The sequence below is a fragment of the Somniosus microcephalus genome, chromosome 3 (assembly GCF_052327205.1).
Source record: "Somniosus microcephalus isolate GS21.2 chromosome 3, FLI_Smic_1.0, whole genome shotgun sequence".
Classification (NCBI taxonomy): Eukaryota; Metazoa; Chordata; class Chondrichthyes; order Squaliformes; family Somniosidae; genus Somniosus; species Somniosus microcephalus.
The window spans coordinates 229442122-229459890 of record NC_140989.1 but is presented as its reverse complement, the minus strand read 5'-3'; the positions used below and the strand labels follow the sequence as shown (position 1 = coordinate 229459890).

At 56.5% G+C, this 17769-nt stretch overlaps 1 protein-coding gene across 1 annotated transcript in view; it reads right to left on the bottom strand.

The window, feature by feature from the left end:
• Positions 1-17769, bottom strand: part of LOC147121760 (ADAMTS-like protein 2) — a 252217-nt gene that overhangs the window by 76581 nt on the left and 157867 nt on the right. The window lies entirely within an intron of this gene.

The window sequence follows — 17769 nt, the reverse complement described above, 5'->3', positions numbered from 1 at the left end:
AGGCTGACACGACTGTTATTAAGCCTTCTGACAGAGAAGGAAAGGGTTTTACTTTGCTGGTAAATGGGGCGTTTTGCTTGCAGGCTCATTCTGAGCTGTCCTGATGGTTAATATTCCTAACTGATGCAGGTCCATCAATCGTTAAAAATCAAGGGAGTGAAATTTGAGTTGGGCGGTAGCGAATCGGCCGCCTGTTTTACATGCTTTCCTCTCCAAGGGGAATTTCGTCCACCCAACTGTTTTGTTGGGCCAGTAATTCGGGTCCCAACACGTGAGTACGGACGGGGTACTCGCGCGTGGGCCCGTTGGAAGTGCCGGATTTCAGCATGCACAGCGCATGCGCGGGAAACCGGCATTTCGTCCAAGGGGTTCAGAGGTCCAACTGCGCGCACGCGTTGAACTTCCTTCTTTTTGACAGGTTTGCCCGTGTGCAAGGGCCTGAACTTTTTACACACATAAAAAGGAGGCGTAAGGAGTGGATTCTTGAAGGTAAGTGGTCTATTATTTAAAATTATTACATTTTTTCTACAGCTTCATTGTTTTTAAGGACTTTACAGTAAGGTAAATTTATTTTTAGACCCGATTTCGTAAAAAATTATTTTTTTCAAAAATTTTATTAATTGTTTAAAATAGTTTTTTTAAAGTTATTTATAGTTTATTTAATTATTGGGATTTTTTTTAAATTTTATTTAAAGGTAAGCTAGTCTTTTAGGCGCCCGTACTTTTCATGAGTTTGACAGTTCTTACTATCAAACTCATGAATGAAGTTTCCCCTCCCCCGATTGGCTGCAGAGTGCTCACCTGATCCCAGCCGGCACATCGCACCAACTACGCCGCTGGATCAGGCAAGCACATCGCGCCGACATCTGAACTGGGCCAGTGACAGGAATTCCAAGCAGGCCCAGGCTTCAGATGTCGGCGCGCCGGGTGAGTGCACATCGGGGGCTTGCACGCGCGGCAAGCCCCCGAACCTAATTTCTGGCCCGTTGTGTGGGCTGCACATACACCCGGAGAGATGAACTAGCTCTTTGCCTCCCACACCCCAAGTTTTTCCTCTCCCTAACGTACTGCTTTTTGTGGGATTCAGTTCCACAGACGTTGGCAATCCTCCAACATCTCGCCTTAGGGGTCAACTGTTCTGTGTGAGTCTAGCAGGCGGTCAGACCAGGGAAGGGGAGAGGCCTCAGAGCCAAGTCCAATCTTGTCCCCACTACACATTCCAACAAGGGTTGCTACATCTACCAACTGAGCCAGTTAAGAGGAGTGACCACTGTGAGAGTGTGACAGCAAGGAAGAGTGACCACTCGGAGAGTGAGACAGAGAGGAGGAGTGACCACTGGGAGAGTGAGACAGAGAGGAGGAGTGACCACTGGGAGAGTGAGACAGAGAGGAAGAGTGACCATTCGGGGAGTGAGACAGAGAGGAGGAGTGACCACTGGGAGAGTGAGACAGAGAGGAGGAGTGACCACTGGGAGAGTGAGACAGAGAGGAGGAGTGACCACTGGGAGAGTGAGACAGAGAGGAGGAGTGACCACTCGGAGAGTGAGACAGAGAGGAGGAGTGACCACTGAGAGAGTGAGACAGAGAGGAGGAGTGACCACTGGGAGAGTGAGACAGAGAGGAGGAGTGACCACTGGGAGAGTGAGTCAGAGAGGAGGAGTGACCACTGGGAGAGTGAGACAGAGAGGAGGAGTGACCACTGGGAGAGTGAGAGAGAGAGGAGTGACCACTGGGAGAGTGAGACAGAGAGGAGGAGTGACCACTGGGAGAGTGAGACAGAGAGGAGGAGTGACCACTGGGAGAGTGAGGCAGAGAGGAGGAGTGACCACTGAGAGAGTGAGACAGAGAGCAGGAGCGACCACTGGGAGAGTGAGACAGAGAGGAGGAGTGACCACTGGGAGAGTGAGACGGAGAAGAGGAGTGACCACTGGGAGAGTGAGACAGAGAGGAGTGACCACTGGGAGAGTGAGACAGAGAGGAGGAGTGACCACTGGGAGAGTGAGACAGAGAGGAGGAGTGACCACTGGGAGAGTGAGACAGAGAGGAGGAGTGACCACTGGGAGAGTGAGACAGAGAGGAGGAGTGACCACTGGGAGAGTGAGACAGAGAGAGGAGTGACCACTGGGAGAGTGAGACAGAGAGGAGTGACCACTGGGAGAGTGAGACAGAGAGGAGGAGTGACCACTGGGAGAGTGAGACAGAGAGGAGGAGTGACCACTGGGAGAGTGAGACAGCGAGGAGGAGTGACCACTCGGAGAGTGAGACAGAGAGGAGGAGTGACCACTGGGAGAGTGAGACAGAGAGGAGGAGTGACCACTGGGAGAGTGAGACAGAGAGGAAGAGTGACCACTGGGAGAGTGAGACAGAGAGGAGGAGTGACCACTGGGAGAGTGAGACAGAGAGGAGGAGTGACCACTGGGAGAGTGAGACAGAGAGGGGGAGTGACCACTGGGAGAGTGAGACAGAGAGGAGGAGTGACCACTGGGAGAGTGAGACGGAGAGGAGGAGTGACCACTGGGAGAGTGAGACAGAGAGGAGTGATCACTGGGAGAGTGAGACAGAGAGGAGGAATGACCACTGGGAGGGTGAGACAGAGAGGAGGAGTGACCACTGGGAGAGTGAGACAGAGAGGAGGAGTGACCACTGGGAGGGTGAGACAGAGAGGAGGAGTGACCACTGGGAGAGTGAGACAGAGAGGAGGAGTGACCACTGGGAGAGTGAGACAGAGAGGAGGAGTGGCCACTGGGAGAGTGAGACGGAGAGGAGTGACCACTGGGAGAGTGAGTCAGAGAGGAGTGACCACTGGGAGAGTGAGACAGAGAGGAGTGACCACTGGGAGAGTGAGACAGAGAGGAGGAGTGACCACTGGGAGACTGAGACAGAGAGGAGGAGTGACCACTGGGAGAGTGAGACAGAGAGAGGAGTGACCACTAGGAGAGTGAGACAGAGAGGAGGAGTGACCACTGGGAGAGTGAGACAGAGAGGAGTGACCACTGGCAGAGTGAGACAGAGAGGAGTGACCACTGGGAGAGTGAGACAGAGAGGAGGAGTGACCACTGGGAGAGTGAGACAGAGAGGAGGAGTGACCACTGGGAGAGTGAGACAGAGAGGAGGAGTGACCACTGGGAGAGTGAGACGGAGAGGAGTGACCACTGGGAGAGTGAGACAGAGAGGAGTCACCACTGGGAGAGTGAGACAGAGAGGAGGAGTGACCACTGGGAGAGTGAGACAGAGAGGAGTGACCACTGGGAGAGTGAGACAGAGAGGAGGAGTGACCACTGGGAGAGTGAGACAGAGAGGAGGAGTGACCACTGGGAGAGTGAGACAGAGAGGAGGAGTGACCACTGGGAGAGTGAGACAGAGAAGAGGAGTGACCACTGGGAGAGTGAGACAGAGAGGAGGAGTGACCACTTGGAGAGTGAGACAGAGAGAGAGGAGTGACCACTGGGAGAGTGAGACAGAGAGGAGGAGTGACCACTGGGAGAGTGAGACAGAGAGAGGAGTGACCACTGGGAGAGTGAGACACAGAGGAGGAGTGACTACTGGGAGAGTGAGACAGAGAGGAGGAGTGACCACTGGGAGAGTGAGACAGAGAGGAGGAGTGACCACTGGGAGAGTGAGACAGAGAGGAGGAGTGACCACTGGGAGAGTGAGACAGAGAGGAAGAGTGACCATTCGGGGAGTGAGACAGAGAGGAGGAGTGACCACTGGGAGAGTGAGACAGAGAGGAGGAGTGACCACTGGGAGAGTGAGACAGAGAGGAGGAGTGACCACTGGGAGAGTGAGACAGAGAGGAGGAGTGACCACTCGGAGAGTGAGACAGAGAGGAGGAGTGACCACTGAGAGAGTGAGACAGAGAGGAGGAGTGACCACTGGGAGAGTGAGACAGAGAGGAGGAGTGACCACTGGGAGAGTGAGTCAGAGAGGAGGAGTGACCACTGGGAGAGTGAGACAGAGAGGAGGAGTGACCACTGGGAGAGTGAGAGAGAGAGGAGTGACCACTGGGAGAGTGAGACAGAGAGGAGGAGTGACCACTGGGAGAGTGAGACAGAGAGGAGGAGTGACCACTGGGAGAGTGAGGCAGAGAGGAGGAGTGACCACTGAGAGAGTGAGACAGAGAGCAGGAGTGACCACTGGGAGAGTGAGACAGAGAGGAGGAGTGACCACTGGGAGAGTGAGACGGAGAAGAGGAGTGACCACTGGGAGAGTGAGACAGAGAGGAGTGACCACTGGGAGAGTGAGACAGAGAGGAGGAGTGACCACTGGGAGAGTGAGACAGAGAGGAGGAGTGACCACTGGGAGAGTGAGACAGAGAGGAGGAGTGACCACTGGGAGAGTGAGACAGAGAGGAGGAGTGACCACTGGGAGAGTGAGACAGAGAGAGGAGTGACCACTGGGAGAGTGAGACAGAGAGGAGTGACCACTGGGAGAGTGAGACAGAGAGGAGGAGTGACCACTGGGAGAGTGAGACAGAGAGGAGGAGTGACCACTGGGAGAGTGAGACAGCGAGGAGGAGTGACCACTCGGAGAGTGAGACAGAGAGGAGGAGTGACCACTGGGAGAGTGAGACAGAGAGGAGGAGTGACCACTGGGAGAGTGAGACAGAGAGGAAGAGTGACCACTGGGAGAGTGAGACAGAGAGGAGGAGTGACCACTGGGAGAGTGAGACAGAGAGGAGGAGTGACCACTGGGAGAGTGAGACAGAGAGGGGGAGTGACCACTGGGAGAGTGAGACAGAGAGGAGGAGTGACCACTGGGAGAGTGAGACGGAGAGGAGGAGTGACCACTGGGAGAGTGAGACAGAGAGGAGTGATCACTGGGAGAGTGAGACAGAGAGGGGGAGTGACCACTGGGAGAGTGAGACAGAGAGGGGGAGTGACCACTGGGAGAGTGAGACAGAGAGGGGGAGTGACCACTGGGAGAGTGAGACAGAGAGGAGGAGTGACCACTGGGAGAGTGAGACAGAGAGGAGGAGTGACCACTGGGAGAGTGAGACAGAGAGGAGGAGTGGCCACTGGGAGAGTGAGACGGAGAGGAGTGACCACTGGGAGAGTGAGTCAGAGAGGAGTGACCACTGGGAGAGTGAGACAGAGAGGAGTGACCACTGGGAGAGTGAGACAGAGAGGAGGAGTGACCACTGGGAGACTGAGACAGAGAGGAGGAGTGACCACTGGGAGAGTGAGACAGAGAGAGGAGTGACCACTAGGAGAGTGAGACAGAGAGGAGGAGTGACCACTGGGAGAGTGAGACAGAGAGGAGTGACCACTGGCAGAGTGAGACAGAGAGGAGTGACCACTGGGAGAGTGAGACAGAGAGGAGGAGTGACCACTGGGAGAGTGAGACAGAGAGGAGGAGTGACCACTGGGAGAGTGAGACAGAGAGGAGGAGTGACCACTGGGAGAGTGAGACGGAGAGGAGTGACCACTGGGAGAGTGAGACAGAGAGGAGTCACCACTGGGAGAGTGAGACAGAGAGGAGGAGTGACCACTGGGAGAGTGAGACAGAGAGGAGTGACCACTGGGAGAGTGAGACAGAGAGGAGGAGTGACCACTGGGAGAGTGAGACAGAGAGGAGGAGTGACCACTGGGAGAGTGAGACAGAGAGGAGGAGTGACCACTGGGAGAGTGAGACAGAGAAGAGGAGTGACCACTGGGAGAGTGAGACAGAGAGGAGGAGTGACCACTTGGAGAGTGAGACGGAGAGAGAGGAGTGACCACTGGGAGAGTGAGACAGAGAGGAGGAGTGACCACTGGGAGAGTGAGACAGAGAGAGGAGTGACCACTGGGAGAGTGAGACACAGAGGAGGAGTGACTACTGGGAGAGTGAGACAGAGAGGAGGAGTGACCACTGGGAGAGTGAGACAGAGAGGAGGAGTGACCACTGGGAGAGTGAGACAGAGAGGAGGAGTGACCACTGGGAGAGTGAGACAGAGAGGAGGAGTGACGACTGAGAGAGTGAGACAGAGAGGAGGAGTGACCACTGGGAGAGTGAGACAGAGAGGAGGAGTGACCACTGGGAGAGTGAGACAGAGATGGAGGAGTGACCACTGGGAGAGTGAGACAGAGAGAGAGGAGTGACCACTGGGACAGTGAGACAGAGAGGAGGAGTGACCACTGGGAGAGTGAGACAGAGAGGAGGAGTGACCACTGGGAGAGTGAGACAGAGAGGAGTGACCACTGAGAGAGTGAGACAGAGAGAGGAGTGACCACTGGGAGAGTGAGACAGAGAGGAGGAGTGCCCACTGGGAGTGTGAGACAGAGAGGAGGAGTGACCACTGGGAGAGTGAGACAGAGAGGAGTGACCACTGGGAGAGTGAGACAGAGAGGAGGAGTGACCACTGGGAGGGTGAGACAGAGAGGAGGAGTGACCACTGGGAGAGTGAGACAGAGAGGAGGAGTGACCACTGGGAGGGTGAGACAGAGAGGAGGAGTGACCACTGGGAGAGTGAGACAGAGAGGAGTGACCACTGGGAGAGTGAGACAGAGAGGAGTGACCACTGGGAGAGTGAGACAGAGAGGAGGAGTGACCACTGGGAGAGTGAGACAGAGAGGAGGAGTGACCACTGGGAGAGTGAGACAGAGAGGAGGAGTGACTACTGGGAGAGTGAGACAGAGAGGAGGAGTGACCACTGGGAGAGTGAGACAGAGAGAGAGGAGTGACCACTGGGAGAGTGAGACAGAGAGGAGGAGTGACCACTGGGAGAGTGAGACAGAGAGGAGGAGTGACCACTGGGAGAGTGAGACAGAGAGAGGAGTGACCACTGGGAGAGTGAGACAGAGAGGAGGAGTGACCACTGGGAGAGTGAGACAGAGAGGAGTGACCACTGGGAGAGTGAGACAGAGAGGAGTGACCACTGGGAGAGTGAGGCAGAGAGGGGGAGTGACCACTGGGAGAGTGAGACAGAGAGGAGTGACCACTGGGAGAGTGAGACAGTGAGGAGTGACCACTGGGAGAGTGAGACAGAGGGGAGTGACCACTGGGAGAGTGAGACAGAGAGGAGGAGTGACCACTGGGAGAGTGAGACAGAGAGGAGGAGTGACCACTGGGAGAGTGAGACAGAGAGAGGAGTGACCACTGGGAGAGTGAGGCAGCGAGGAGGAGTGACCACTGGGAGAGTGAGACAGAGAGGAGGAGTGACCACTGGGAGAGTGAGACAGAGAGGAGGAGTGACCACTGGGAGAGTGAGATGGAGAGGAGGAGTGACCACTGGGAGAGTGAGATGGAGAGGAGGAGTGACCACTGGGAGAGTGAGACAGAGAGGAGGAGTGACCACTGGGAGAGTGAGACAGAGAGGAGGAGTGACCACTGGGAGAGTGAGACAGAGAGGAGGAGTGACCACTGGGAGAGTGAGACAGAGAGGAGGAGTGACCACTGGGACAGTGAGATAGAGAGGAGGAGTGACCACTGGGAGAGTGAGACAGAGAGGAGGAGTGACCACTGGGAGAGTGAGACAGAGAGAGGAGTGACCACTGGGAGAGTGAGACAGAGAGAGGAGTGACCACTGGGAGAGTGAGACAGAGAGAGGAGTGACCACTGGGATAGTGAGACAGAGAGGAGGAGTGACCACTGGGAGAGTGAGACAGAGAGAGGAGTGACCACTGGGAGAGTGAGACAGAGAGGAGTGACCACTGGGAGAGTGAGACAGAGAGAGGAGTGACCACTGGGAGAGTGAGACAGAGAGGAGGAGTGACCACTGGGAGAGTGAGACAGAGAGGAGGAGTGACCACTGGGAGAGTGAGACAGAGAGGAGGAGTGACCACTGGGAGAGTGAGACAGAGAGAGGAGTGACCACTGGGAGAGTGAGACAGAGAGGAGGAGTGACCACTGGGAGAGTGAGACAGAGAGAGGAGTGACCACTGGCAGAGTGAGACAGAGAGGAGTGACCACTGGGAGAGTGAGACAGAGAGAGGAGTGACCACTGGGAGAGTGAGACAGAGAGGAGGAGTGACCACTGGGAGAGTGAGACAGAGAGGAGGAGTGACCACTGGGAGAGTGAGACAGAGAGGAGGAGTGACCACTGGGAGAGTGAGACAGAGAGAGGAGTGACCACTGGGAGAGTGAGACAGAGAGGAGGAGTGACCACTGGGAGAGTGAGACAGAGAGGAGTGACCACTGGCAGAGTGAGACAGAGAGGAGTGACCACTGGGAGAGTGAGACAGAGAGGAGGAGTGACCACTGGGAGAGTGAGACAGAGAGGAGGAGTGACCACTGGGAGAGTGAGACAGAGAGGAGGAGTGACCACTGGGAGAGTGAGACGGAGAGGAGTGACCACTGGGAGAGTGAGACAGAGAGGAGGAGTCACCACTGGGAGAGTGAGACAGAGAGGAGCAGTGACCACTGGGAGAGTGAGACAGAGAGGAGTGACCACTGGGAGAGTGAGACAGAGAGGAGGAGTGACCACTGGGAGAGTGAGACAGAGAGGAGGAGTGACCACTGGGAGAGTGAGACAGAGAGGAGGAGTGACCACTGGGAGAGTGAGACAGAGAAGAGGAGTGACCACTGGGAGAGTGAGACAGAGAGGAGGAGTGACCACTGGGAGAGTGAGACAGAGAGAGAGGAGTGACCACTGGGAGAGTGAGACAGAGAGGTGGAGTGACCACTGGGAGAGTGAGACAGAGAGAGGAGTGACCACTGGGAGAGTGAGACACAGAGGAGGAGTGACTACTGGGAGAGTGAGACAGAGAGGAGGAGTGACCACTGGGAGAGTGAGACAGAGAGGAGGAGTGACCACTGGGAGAGTGAGACAGAGAGGAGGAGTGACCACTGGGAGAGTGAGACAGAGAGGAGGAGTGACGACTGAGAGAGTGAGACAGAGAGGAGGAGTGACCACTGGGAGAGTGAGACAGAGAGGAGGAGTGACCACTGGGAGAGTGAGACAGAGATGGAGGAGTGACCACTGGGAGAGTGAGACAGAGAGAGAGGAGTGACCACTGGGACAGTGAGACAGAGAGGAGGAGTGACCACTGGGACAGTGAGACAGAGAGGAGGAGTGACCACTGGGAGAGTGAGACAGAGAGGAGTGACCACTGAGAGAGTGAGACAGAGAGAGGAGTGACCACTGGGAGAGTGAGACAGAGAGGAGGAGTGCCCACTGGGAGTGTGAGACAGAGAGGAGGAGTGACCACTGGGAGAGTGAGACAGAGAGGAGTGACCACTGGGAGAGTGAGACAGAGAGGAGGAGTGACCACTGGGAGGGTGAGACAGAGAGGAGGAGTGACCACTGGGAGAGTGAGACAGAGAGGAGGAGTGACCACTGGGAGAGTGAGACAGAGAGGAGGAGTGACCACTGGGAGAGTGAGACAGAGAGAGAGGAGTGACCACTGGGAGAGTGAGACAGAGAGGAGGAGTGACCACTGGGAGAGTGAGACAGAGAGAGGAGTGACCACTGGGAGAGTGAGACACAGAGGAGGAGTGACTACTGGGAGAGTGAGACAGAGAGGAGGAGTGACCACTGGGAGAGTGAGACAGAGAGGAGGAGTGACGACTGAGAGAGTGAGACAGAGAGGAGGAGTGACCACTGGGAGAGTGAGACAGAGAGGAGGAGTGACCACTGGGAGAGTGAGACAGAGATGGAGGAGTGACCACTGGGAGAGTGAGACAGAGAGAGAGGAGTGACCACTGGGACAGTGAGACAGAGAGGAGGAGTGACCACTGGGACAGTGAGACAGAGAGGAGGAGTGACCACTGGGAGAGTGAGACAGAGAGGAGTGACCACTGAGAGAGTGAGACAGAGAGAGGAGTGACCACTGGGAGAGTGAGACAGAGAGGAGGAGTGCCCACTGGGAGTGTGAGACAGAGAGGAGGAGTGACCACTGGGAGAGTGAGACAGAGAGGAGTGACCACTGGGAGAGTGAGACAGAGAGGAGGAGTGACCACTGGGAGGGTGAGACAGAGAGGAGGAGTGACCACTGGGAGAGTGAGACAGAGAGGAGGAGTGACCACTGGGAGGGTGAGACAGAGAGGAGGAGTGACCACTGGGAGAGTGAGACAGAGAGGAGTGACCACTGGGAGAGTGAGACAGAGAGGAGTGACCACTGGGAGAGTGAGACAGAGAGGAGGAGTGACCACTGGGAGAGTGAGACAGAGAGGAGGAGTGACCACTGGGAGAGTGAGACAGAGAGGAGGAGTGACTACTGGGAGAGTGAGACAGAGAGGAGGAGTGACCACTGGGAGAGTGAGACAGAGAGAGAGGAGTGACCACTGGGAGAGTGAGACAGAGAGGAGGAGTGACCACTGGGTGAGTGAGACAGAGAGGAGGAGTGACCACTGGGAGAGTGAGACAGAGAGAGGAGTGACCACTGGGAGAGTGAGACAGAGAGGAGGAGTGACCACTGGGAGAGTGAGACAGAGAGGAGTGACCACTGGGAGAGTGAGACAGAGAGGAGTGACCACTGGGAGAGTGAGGCAGAGAGGGGGAGTGACCACTGGGAGAGTGAGACAGAGAGGAGTGACCACTGGGAGAGTGAGACAGTGAGGAGTGAACACTGGGAGAGTGAGACAGAGGGGAGTGACCACTGGGAGAGTGAGACAGAGAGGAGGAGTGACCACTGGGAGAGTGAGACAGAGAGGAGGAGTGACCACTGGGAGAGTGAGACAGAGAGAGGAGTGACCACTGGGAGAGTGAGGCAGAGAGGAGGAGTGACCACTGGGAGAGTGAGACAGAGAGGAGGAGTGACCACTGGGAGAGTGAGACAGAGAGGAGGAGTGACCACTGGGAGAGTGAGACGGAGAGGAGGAGTGACCACTGGGAGAGTGAGACGGAGAGGAGGAGTGACCACTGGGAGAGTGAGACAGAGAGGAGGAGTGACCACTGGGAGAGTGAGACAGAGAGGAGGAGTGACCACTGGGAGAGTGAGACAGAGAGGAGGAGAGACCACTGGGAGAGTGAGACAGAGAGGAGGAGTGACCACTGGGAGAGTGAGACAGAGAGGAGGAGTGACCACTGGGAGAGTGAGACAGAGAGGAGGAGTGACCGCTGGGAGAGTGAGACAGAGAGAGGAGTGACCACTGGGAGAGTGAGACAGAGAGAGGAGTGACCACTGGGAGAGTGAGACAGAGAGAGGAGTGACCACTGGGAGAGTGAGACAGAGAGGAGGAGTGACCACTGGGAGAGTGAGACAGAGAGAGGAGTGACCACTGGGAGAGTGAGACAGAGAGGAGTGACCACTGGGAGAGTGAGACAGAGAGAGGAGTGACCACTGGGAGAGTGAGACAGAGAGGAGGAGTGACCATTGAGAGAGTGAGACAGAGAGGAGGAGTGACCACTGGGAGAGTGAGACAGAGAGGAGGAGTGACCACTGGGAGAGTGAGACAGAGAGGAGGAGTGACCACTGGGAGAGTGAGGCAGAGAGGAGGAGTGACCACTGGGAGAGTGAGACTGAGAGGAGGAGTGACCACTGAGAGAGTGAGACAGAGAGGAGGAGTGACCACTGGGAGAGTGAGACAGAGAGGAGGAGTGACCACTGGGAGAGTGAGACAGAGAGGAGGAGTGACCACTGGGAGAGTGAGACAGAGAGGAGTGACCACTGGGAGAGTGAGACAGAGAGGAGGAGTGACCACTGGGAGAATGAGACAGAGAGGAGGAGTGACCACTGGGAGAGTGAGACAGAGAGGAGGAGTGACCACTTGGGAGAGTGAGGCAGAGAGGAGGAGTGACCACTGAGAGAGTGAGACAGAGTGGAGGAGTGACCACTGGGAGAGTGAGACAGAGAGAGGAGTGACCACTGGGAGAGTGAGACAGAGAGAGGAGTGACCACTGGGAGAGTGAGACAGAGAGAGGAGTGACCACTGGGAGAGTGAGACAGAGAGGAGGAGTGACCACTGGGAGAGTGAGACAGAGAGGAGTGACCACTGGCAGAGTGAGACAGAGAGGAGTGACCACTGGGAGAGTGAGACAGAGAGGAGGAGTTACCACTGGGAGAGTGAGACAGAGAGGAGGAGTGACCACTGGGAGAGTGAGACAGAGAGGAGGAGTGACCACTGGGAGAGTGAGACGGAGAGGAGTGACCACTGGGAGAGTGAGACAGAGAGGAGGAGTCACCACTGGGAGAGTGAGACAGAGAGGAGGAGTGACCACTGGGAGAGTGAGACAGAGAGGAGTGACCACTGGGAGAGTGAGACAGAGAGGAGGAGTGACCACTGGGAGAGTGAGACAGAGAGGAGGAGTGACCACTGGGAGAGTGAGACAGAGAGGAGGAGTGACCACTGGGAGAGTGAGACAGAGAAGAGGAGTGACCACTGGGAGAGTGAGACAGAGAGGAGGAGTGACCACTGGGAGAGTGAGACAGAGAGAGAGGAGTGACCACTGGGAGAGTGAGACAGAGAGGAGGAGTGACCACTGGGAGAGTGAGACAGAGAGAGGAGTGACCACTGGGAGAGGGAGACACAGAGGAGGAGTGACTACTGGGAGAGTGAGACAGAGAGGAGGAGTGACCACTGGGAGAGTGAGACAGGGAGGAGGAGTGACCACTGGGAGAGTGAGACAGAGATGGAGGAGTGACCACTGGGAGAGTGAGACAGAGAGAGAGGAGTGACCACTGGGACAGTGAGACAGAGAGGAGGAGTGACCACTGGGAGAGTGAGACAGAGAGGAGGAGTGACCACTGGGAGAGTGAGACAGAGAGGAGTGACCACTGAGAGAGTGAGACAGAGAGAGGAGTGACCACTGGGAGAGTGAGACAGAGAGGAGGAGTGCCCACTGGGAGTGTGAGACAGAGAGGAGGAGTGACCACTGGGAGAGTGAGACAGAGAGGAGTGACCACTGGGAGAGTGAGACAGAGAGGAGGAGTGACCACTGGGAGGGTGAGACAGAGAGGAGGAGTGACCACTGGGAGAGTGAGACAGAGAGGAGTAGTGACCACTGGGAGGGTGAGACAGAGAGGAGGAGTGACCACTGGGAGAGTGAGACAGAGTGGAGTGACCACTGGGAGAGTGAGACAGAGAGGAGTGACCACTGGGAGAGTGAGACAGAGAGGAGGAGTGACCACTGGGAGAGTGAGACAGAGAGGAGGAGTGACCACTGGGAGAGTGAGACAGAGAGGAGGAGTGACTACTGGGAGAGTGAGACAGAGAGGAGGAGTGACCACTGGGAGAGTGAGACAGAGAGAGAGGAGTGACCACTGGGAGAGTGAGACAGAGAGGAGGAGTGACCACTGGGAGAGTGAGACAGAGAGGAGGAGTGACCACTGGGAGAGTGAGACAGAGAGAGGAGTGACCACTGGGAGAGTGAGACAGAGAGGAGGAGTGACCACTGGGAGAGTGAGACAGAGAGAGGAGTGACCACTGGGAGAGTGAGGCAGCGAGGAGGAGTGACCACTGGGAGAGTGAGACAGAGAGGAGGAGTGACCACTGGGAGAGTGAGACAGAGAGGAGGAGTGACCACTGGGAGAGTGAGATGGAGAGGAGGAGTGACCACTGGGAGAGTGAGATGGAGAGGAGGAGTGACCACTGGGAGAGTGAGACAGAGAGGAGGAGTGACCACTGGGAGAGTGAGACAGAGAGGAGTGACCACTGGGAGAGTGAGACAGAGAGGAGGAGTGACCACTGGGAGAGTGAGACAGAGAGGAGGAGTGACCACTGGGAGAGTGAGACAGAGAGGAGGAGTGACCACTGGGAGAGTGAGACAGAGAGGAGGAGTGACCACTGGGAGAGTGAGACAGAGAGAGGAGTGACCACTGGGAGAGTGAGACAGAGAGAGGAGTGACCACTGGGAGAGTGAGACAGAGAGAGGAGTGACCACTGGGAGAGTGAGACAGAGAGGAGGAGTGACCACTGGGAGAGTGAGACAGAGAGAGGAGTGACCACTGGGAGAGTGAGACAGAGAGGAGTGACCACTGGGAGAGTGAGACAGAGAGAGGAGTGACCACTGGGAGAGTGAGACAGAGAGGAGGAGTGACCACTGGGAGAGTGAGACAGAGAGGAGGAGTGACCACTGGGAGAGTGAGACAGAGAGGAGGAGTGACCACTGGGAGAGTGAGACAGAGAGAGGAGTGACCACTGGGAGAGTGAGACAGAGAGGAGGAGTGACCACTGGGAGAGTGAGACAGAGAGGAGTGACCACTGGCAGAGTGAGACAGAGAGGAGTGACCACTGGGAGAGTGAGACAGAGAGGAGGAGTGACCACTGGGAGAGTGAGACAGAGAGGAGGAGTGACCACTGGGAGAGTGAGACAGAGAGGAGGAGTGACCACTGGGAGAGTGAGACGGAGAGGAGTGACCACTGGGAGAGTGAGACAGAGAGGAGGAGTCACCACTGGGAGAGTGAGACAGAGAGGAGCAGTGACCACTGGGAGAGTGAGACAGAGAGGAGTGACCACTGGGAGAGTGAGACAGAGAGGAGGAGTGACCACTGGGAGAGTGAGACAGAGAGGAGGAGTGACCACTGGGAGAGTGAGACAGAGAGGAGGAGTGACCACTGGGAGAGTGAGACAGAGAAGAGGAGTGACCACTGGGAGAGTGAGACAGAGAGGAGGAGTGACCACTGGGCGAGTGAGACACAGAGAGAGGAGTGACAACTGGGAGAGTGAGACAGAGAGGAGGAGTGACCACTGGGAGAGTGAGACAGAGAGAGGAGTGACCACTGGAGAGTGAGACACAGAGGAGGAGTGACTACTGGGAGAGTGAGACAGAGAGGAGGAGTGACCACTGGGAGAGTGAGACAGAGAGGAGGAGTGACCACTGGGAGAGTGAGACAGAGAGGAGGAGTGACCACTGGGAGAGTGAGACAGAGAGGAGGAGTGACGACTGAGAGAGTGAGACAGAGAGGAGGAGTGACCACTGGGAGAGTGAGACAGAGAGAGAGGAGTGACCACTGGGACAGTGAGACAGAGAGGAGGAGTGACCACTGGGACAGTGAGACAGAGAGGAGGAGTGACCACTGGGAGAGTGAGACAGAGAGGAGTGACCACTGAGAGAGTGAGACAGAGAGAGGAGTGACCACTGGGAGAGTGAGACAGAGAGGAGGAGTGCCCACTGGGAGTGTGAGACAGAGAGGAGGAGTGACCACTGGGAGAGTGAGACAGAGAGGAGTGACCACTGGGAGAGTGAGACAGAGAGGAGGAGTGACCACTGGGAGGGTGAGACAGAGAGGAGGAGTGACCACTGGGAGAGTGAGACAGAGAGGAGGAGTGACCACTGGGAGGGTGAGACAGAGAGGAGGAGTGACCACTGGGAGAGTGAGACAGAGAGGAGAGTGACCACTGGGAGAGTGAGACAGAGAGGAGTGACCACTGGGAGAGTGAGACAGAGAGGAGGAGTGACCACTGGGAGAGTGAGACAGAGAGGAGGAGTGACCACTGGGAGAGTGAGACAGAGAGGAGGAGTGACTACTGGGAGAGTGAGACAGAGAGGAGGAGTGACCACTGGGAGAGTGAGACAGAGAGAGAGGAGTGACCACTGGGAGAGTGAGACAGAGAGGAGGAGTGACCACTGGGAGAGTGAGACAGAGAGGAGGAGTGACCACTGGGAGAGTGAGACAGAGAGAGGAGTGACCACTGGGAGAGTGAGACAGAGAGGAGGAGTGACCACTGGGAGAGTGAGACAGAGAGGAGTGACCACTGGGAGAGTGAGACAGAGAGGAGTGACCACTGGGAGAGTGAGGCAGAGAGGGGGAGTGACCACTGGGAGAGTGAGACAGAGAGGAGTGACCACTGGGAGAGTGAGACAGTGAGGAGTGAACACTGGGAGAGTGAGACAGAGGGGAGTGACCACTGGGAGAGTGAGACAGAGAGGAGGAGTGACCACTGGGAGAGTGAGACAGAGAGGAGGAGTGACCACTGGGAGAGTGAGACAGAGAGAGGAGTGACCACTGGGAGAGTGAGGCAGAGAGGAGGAGTGACCACTGGGAGAGTGAGACAGAGAGGAGGAGTGACCACTGGGAGAGTGAGACAGAGAGGAGGAGTGAGAACTGGGAGAGTGAGACGAGAGGAGGAGTGACCACTGGGAGAGTGAGACGGAGAGAGGAGTGACCACTGGGAGAGTGAGACAGAGAGGAGGAGTGACCACTGGGAGAGTGAGACAGAGAGGAGGAGTGACCACTGGGAGAGTGAGACAGAGAGAGGAGTGACCACTGGGAGAGTGAGACAGAGAGAGGAGTGACCACTGGGAGAGTGAGACAGAGAGAGGAGTGACCACTGGGAGAGTGAGACAGAGAGGAGGAGTGACCACTGGGAGAGTGAGACAGAGAGGAGGAGTGACCACTGGGAGAGTGAGACAGAGAGGAGTGACCACTGGGAGAGTGAGACAGAGAGAGGAGTGACCACTGGGAGAGTGAGACAGAGAGGAGGAGTGACCATTGAGAGAGTGAGACAGAGAGGAGGAGTGACCACTGGGAGAGTGAGACAGAGAGGAGGAGTGACCACTGGGAGAGTGAGACAGAGAGGAGGAGTGACCACTGGGAGAGTGAGGCAGAGAGGAGGAGTGACCACTGGGAGAGTGAGACTGAGAGGAGGAGTGACCACTGAGAGAGAGAGACAGAGAGGAGGAGTGACCACTGGGAGAGTGAGACAGAGAGGAGGAGTGACCACTGGAGAGTGAGACAGAGAGGAGGAGTGACCACTGGGAGAGTGAGACAGAGAGGAGGAGTGACCACTGGGAGAGTGAGACAGAGAGGAGTGACCACTGGGAGAGTGAGACAGAGAGAGGAGTGACCACTGGGAGAGTGAGACAGAGAGGAGGAGTGACCACTGGGAGAGTGAGACAGAGAGGAGGAGTGACCACTGGGAGAGTGAGACAGAGAGGAGGAGTGACCACTGGGAGAGTGAGACAGAGAGGAGTGACCACTGGGAGAGTGAGACAGAGAGGAGGAGTGACCACTGGGAGAGTGAGACAGAGAGGAGGAGTGACCACTGGGAGAGTGAGACAGAGAGAGGAGTGACCACTGGGAGAGTGAGACAGAGAGGAGGAGTGACCACTGGGAGAGTGAGACAGAGAGGAGTGACCACTGGAGAGTGAGACAGAGAGGAGTGACCACTGGGAGAGTGAGACAGAGAGGAGGAGTGACCACTGGGAGAGTGAGACAGAGAGGAGGAGTGACCACTGGGAGAGTGAGACAGAGAGGAGGAGTGACCACTGGGAGAGTGAGACAGAGAGGAGTGACCACTGGAGAGTGAGACAGAGAGGAGGAGTGACCACTGGGAGAGTGAGACAGAGAGGAGGAGTGACCACTGGGAGAGTGAGACAGAGAGAGGAGTGACCACTGGGAGAGTGAGACAGAGAGGAGGAGTGACCACTGGGAGAGTGAGACAGAGAGGAGGAGTGACCACTGGGAGAGTGAGACAGAGAGGAGGAGTGACCACTGGGAGAGTGAGACAGAGAGAGGAGTGACCACTGGGAGAGTGAGACAGAGAGGAGGAGTGACCACTGGGAGAGTGAGACAGAGAGAGAGGAGTGACCACTGGGAGAGTGAGACAGAGAGGAGGAGTGACCACTGGAGAGTGAGACAGAGAGAGGAGTGACCACTGGGAGAGTGAGACAGAGAGGAGGAGTGACCACTGGGAGAGTGAGACAGAGAGAGGAGTGACCACTGGGAGTGTGAGACAGAGAGGAGGAGTGACCACTGGGAGAGTGAGACAGAGAGAGAGGAGTGACCACTGGGACAGTGAGACAGAGAGGAGGAGTGACCACTGGGAGAGTGAGACAGAGAGGAGGAGTGACCACTGGGAGAGTGAGACAGAGAGGAGTGACCACTGAGAGAGTGAGACAGAGAGAGGAGTGACCACTGGGAGAGTGAGACAGAGAGGTGGAGTGCCACTGGGAGTTGTGAGACAGAGAG